The following is a 6000-nucleotide window of genomic DNA, read 5'->3' as shown; positions in this document are numbered from 1 at the left end:
GTTAAATCTGATCATAAATTCATAATCTGATGCAGCCCATGCTTCTGCAGTAGGAGTCATCAGACGGCATGCTGACGCTGCAGGCTCTGCTGATAGAAAGTTAACTTGGCATAAATACAGTGACGGCAAAATTACCCAATCAGAATTAAATGAGGTGATCGGAGGTCCCCGATAAGCCTGCTAGTGGGCCCCCAGTGGGGTCGTCATTATCAGCCAATCACAGCAGTTATAGTAGTAATGGTCAGTACAGAACGGGTAAGAAGGCGGCGGTGTGAGTTAATCTGTAGTAATGAGGAAGTTAATCCGTGTAAACCATCTGTTAGGGCATCCACGTGTTTCACTTTAACACTTTGTCACGTGAGCAGGACTAAGAGCTTTAACTCCACTCATTTATCATCATATCTCTGTTATTTTAGATTTAATACAGTCACAGTGATTTATCATCATATCTCTGTTATTTTAGATTTAATACACTCACAGTGGTTTATCATCATATCTCTGTTATTTTACATTCAATACACTCACAGTGATTTATCATCATATCTCTGTTATTTTAGATTTAATACAGTCACAGTGGTTTATCATCATATCTCTGTTATTTTAGATTTAATACAGTCACAGCGGTTTATTATTATATCTCTGTTGTTTTAGATTTAATACAGTCACAGCGGTTTATTATTATATCTCTGTTGTTTTAGATTTAATACAGTCACAGCGGTTTATTATTATATCTCTGTTGTTTTAGATTTAATACAGTCACAGCGGTTTATTATTATATCTCTGTTATTTTAGATTTAATACAGTCACAGCGGTTTATTATTATATCTCTGTTGTTTTAGATTTAATACAGTCACAGCGGTTTATCGTCATATCTCTGTTATTTTAGATTTAATACAGTCACAGTGATGTTAAAGTTCCTGTAAAGTGATAAACAAATCTGTATTCTATGGTTGTTCTATGACAGGCCACTGTGTTACGAACCACCAGGCCAAATATCAGTCATGAAAAACATCTCTAAATTTTTAAAATTAAGTTTCAAAATCATGAAAAATGAGGCAGTAAAATCTGCTCTAGCATGGTCAGTTGCATGTGCTGAAGCCATGCCCACTCATGAAAAATACACTTCTCTCAAATTAAAAAAAAGCTATACTTTGAATGAAGGAATCACCTGGGGAAAAAACTCGATTTCCTGCTGTCTTCAAAATAAAAGTCTTGATAATGATTAGAATTGGAGATTTTTATTATGACAAGATTTGCAGGAACAGAACCTATCTATTCTTGGAAACTTAACCCATTTTTAGCATTATGACGCTAACAGACATGAGGGCTTGAACTGTTGCTGCTTTGAGAGAGACAAAGCCACAGTCTGCTTCTTTTAATCACCCAGTACTAATGACAAGTGAAATTTAGATTCAAACACACCTTCAGCAGGTAAGATGTTTGATGACCAGATGTCCTGCTGCATCTGGTTGAAGTGAAAACTAGACAAGCAAGCCAGCAATTAGCCTGCCCCCTGACCTTATGGTGAACTCTGGGAAGAGTGCAGCCACCTGGCTCTGTGCCAGACCTGAGAGACAGACGTAGGGATTAATACTATGGTTTTCTTTCTCAAATGTTTCTTACGATGTTTTCAATGACCCATAGGCCACCGTAACTGGTAGATTTGGAAAATTCACCCCACAATGAAGAGAACACCAAATCAAGCTGGCTGTTATTTTTCAATAAAGGCAGTGACATCAGCTAACTACAGACTGTATTTAGATTAATTGTTTGGTAATTTTATAAACTTGTAACATTTGTGGGGGAGGGGTAATTCACTCAGGGCACCCTGACATTATGGGCCGCTATATTTGCCCAACCAAAATTAAACTTAGCAAAGAAAGTGGTGAAAACATTTCCAGTGGTCTAAATTCAAAGTTCAGTCACAGATAGATCTCAGCATTTTCACGTTTACAGCAACCTTATTCCAATATATCAAGTGTTTTTAGAGATGAGTTTTGGATTTTACTTTTCAGGGACTTTATTGAAGGCTGGAGAATCACCTGACCTCAGGTTAATAAATCCTCTTCATAAATTTTAACACTTTTCAACACTGCTCTGTAACTCTTAATCATGTATTTCAATACCCTTCTGGTGGATGGGATTGCGTGCAAAAAATTTTATGAATAGCATTAAATTTGAATTCTCTATTCATATCCATTTTTTATGTCAGTTAAAATTTGTTCTGTGTGAAGATATTACAATAATTGGGTTATAGGGGCGAAGGTTGAACAACAGTTACCGTGGGTAATGTAGGTGGGGTTAAACATCTTTTAAAGGTTGCCAGTTCTTTGTATTTTTCCCAGCTGAATGGCTGCTAGTTCAAATTGCATCATCATTGCACTCATATTTCCATGTTTATGATCAATTTGGATAATCTGAGCTGATGATTTTGTAGTTAGGACTGTCCATGCGTTATTGGATGTCTGATGTCTCCAGGCAGGCGCCTCTCAAAAGTCTACGCTGTGCTTTTATTTTGAAGGGTATGTCTCCATCTTTTTGTTTTGTTACATCTTTTGTTCTATCTTAAGTTCAAACTGCCCCCTTATTGCATTAAAACTTCTGGTCATGATCAGACATTGTAAGAAATGGGGGCTATACTGTTCTCAGTCATCTTGATCTCACTAAGAGAGTCCCAACATTCACATACACACATAGTAAAAGAGCCGAAACTCATCATCAAACGTCAACAGTGATTATTAAAAATCTGTTAGAGAGAGAAAAAGAGTGAATCCAGCATAAATATCCGAATAATTAGTTAATTTTTAAAGCTAAAATGAGGTCTGTAGGAGGAACTGAGTTGGAGTTATTGTGTTTAGAAGTTGGCTGAGATGATGTGTACATATATGATGTTGGGACCAGTGTTGCCAACTCCTCAGTGAGGAAGGTTGCTATTGGCTGTCCTAAAAGTCGCCAAAAGTTGCTACATAACATCATTGCCAAATTTGCATAATTGGCCAGATGCTTTTAATTGTAACGGACACTGCAGGAGAGAGCAATTACGTCATGAGAGAGACAAAAAGTGAGTTAAAAACACCCTAAATATGTTTAGAGCTACAAATGAACTTTCTAATGTCGATTCTTGTTTTTATAACATCACAATTCAAACGCTCCTACTTTATCTGGGCTTGGAACCAGCAAAAATGACTCAAAAGAGATACTCTGGTGGATTTACTTAAAATTTAATTTTACCTTTTTTATTTATTTATCATACTATTTTTTTATACTTTTAGTTTTCTTAAGTTTGGTTTAGTTCTAAACTTTATGGTCCACTTAAGCTCCAACAGTAAATCACAGTAAAACGTGAACATTTTTAACCATAACATTTATAATATGTTTGTTTTTATACAACCTACATTAACAATCTAACTGGACCAAAAAGAGACAATAGAAAAAACTGTCAAGGCTCCTTCATGGCGCGGTTAATCTGCAGTCTGGACATGAAGGTGTGAGCGTCTCCTGCTCTGACCAAGGTTAGAATAGTTTGGGATTTTTCATTAGTTTTTATTTTTATTTCGTTTTCACTTTATGTGTCCCATTGCAGTTTAGTTTTTATTAGTTTTGATTGCTGGTTTGTTAGTTTAGTTTAGTTTTTATTTTGCAAAAATGCTTCATTTTAGGTTAGTTTCTATTAGTTTTAGTGTTAGTTTTAGTTTTTTATGGATAGATGTCGGGGCTGAGTGAGAGTCATACATTTTTTAAAACCATTTTAAAACAGGCTACTCTTTAATTCACAACTTAGTCACAAATAGATCTCAGCATTTTCACGTTTACAGCAACCTTATTCCAATATATCTTCTGTTTTTGGAGATGAGTTTTGGACAGCTACCACTGTGTGACGTCTAAACCAATCAGATCAGGCCATTTTTTACTCCTCAGACTTGTGTGTTAGTGTCAGTCAGTATGGTTGTGTCAAAGACTAAAACTAAGGATATTTTGTTTTCATTTTTATTTTATTTCAGTTAGTTTTGTTAGCACACTATACAGTTTAAGTTAGTTTTCATTTTTTGGTAAAGCTTAGTTTTTATTTAGTTTCAGTTAACTAAAATGATTTTTGAATGTTAGTTTTAGTTATTTAGTTAGTTTTAGTTAACTATAACAACCTTGGCTCTGACTGCAGCTGAAAGGGACTGCTGCTGCAGGACTGGGCTGCCTGTGAGCGCTCTGGGACAGGGAGGGTCTCACGGCAGCAACCACTGCTAACTGAGAGGAGCAACAACGATACGTGCTTTCCACGTCAGAGTCTCCTAAAGTCTCCAATAACACCAGAAAAAAACGCTAGATTTGTCGCCAATCGCTTTTTATGAAAAAGTGTCGCTAGACGGTTTCTGAAAACTCGCTAAATAAAGAGACAAAGCCGCTAAGTCGGCAGCACTGGTTAGGACTCTTTTAGTGTGAACAAAGATGGCAAAGACAAACAGGATTGGTCCATCCACTACCTGTTCCCTATTGTTTTTTGTTTTTTTCTAATCCAAGAGCAGAAATACGTTTTGAGCGGGCAGAGTAAGTTTCGTACGTGTACTTTGAGAACATTTAAAAGCGGCAGTTTCACAAACACCTGAATGAGGGGAGAATGGTTGGAGCACAAGGGCATAAGATTTGAGCTGGCAACTAAAGATTTGAGAGTAAGCTAGACATTTAGAGCACAGAGCACAGCTAAGCACAAGGAGCAGTGTTCATTTTGGCAGCTATTTTTAATTTTAGTCTTAGTTTTAGTCTTTAAATAAATGCATTTTAGTTTTAGTCATTTCTATCCTTTTTTATTTTAGTCTACTTTTAGTCAACGAAAACTCAAAACATTTTAGTCTAGTTTTAGTCCATAAAAACTCCTCACATTTTAGTCTTTACATTTAGTCCAAGCATTTTTTTTCTTTCCTAAATCTGTCACCAAATCATGGTAGTGTGTTCACTGCACTCTGCCAAACCTGGGGTCCCTGCTTTCTACAGCTGAGAGACAGAATAGCTACAGATGCATTGCATTTTGACAGATTTACCCACAGTGGAGAAATTTCACAGGTTTTGAATGTCTGACAAAAACTAAATTACATTTTAGTCTAGTTTTAGTCATCTTGACAAAAACTAAACTTATTTTTGTCAGTTTTAGTCATCACAGATCTATTTTTGTTAGTTTGAGTCTAGTTTTTGTCATGGAAAAAGGCTGTCCATGAACATTTTTAGTCAGTTTTAGCTGACAAAATTAACACTGACAAGGAGGCAGTTTAGAGCACAAAAGCAGGATGAATGGAAAGTTTGAAGAGAAATCGAGATAGTGAAAATTCTAGTTTTGCGATAATAATGACTCCATACCCAACTATCTCTACTTTGTAAACTAAGCTGAGAAGCTCTGTTGAGTGATTAAAGTAAAAGAAAATCAAGAAAACTTCCCTCCCTTACACTCCTGATGCCTTGTCATCTCCTTCTTTAAGAGAGGAATACAGGAGTGGGTTGACGCTTGCATTGTGTCTTCTTGGTGTTACTCCCTGCATCTTTCACCAGCCAATCACATGGCTGACATACAAACAAGCATTCCCACTCACACCTATGGGCAATTTAGAGTCACCAACAAAACTAACTAGCATGTTTTTGGACTGTTGGAGGAGGCTGAGCAAACCATTTAAATTAGGGCTGTCAAGATTAATTGCATTAACTATGATAAAGGTCTTGTATTATTGCTTTAATGTTCTTGAATTGATATTAATTTTATGTTCTATTTTTGACCACACTTTACATCAGCATCACCCTGCAGCCACAGTGATGTAGAAGAAGTCCACCACTGCTCCTTAATGTCTCATTTCACTTTAAAAAAAAAACTCACAGACAGCTCAGTGGGCACAACAGAAGACATGTGAACTTTATGAACCCTACCATTGTGGAACCTATCAGAAATGTTTAGATTTTGTCATCTTCTTTTGAATCGATTAAAAATGTACCTTTAGCCAAACCAGGACAAAAATGACATGG

The sequence above is a fragment of the Cheilinus undulatus genome, linkage group 13, assembly GCF_018320785.1.
Source record: "Cheilinus undulatus linkage group 13, ASM1832078v1, whole genome shotgun sequence".
NCBI classification, from domain to species: domain Eukaryota; kingdom Metazoa; phylum Chordata; class Actinopteri; order Labriformes; family Labridae; genus Cheilinus; species Cheilinus undulatus.
This window is presented reverse-complemented; position numbering follows the sequence as displayed.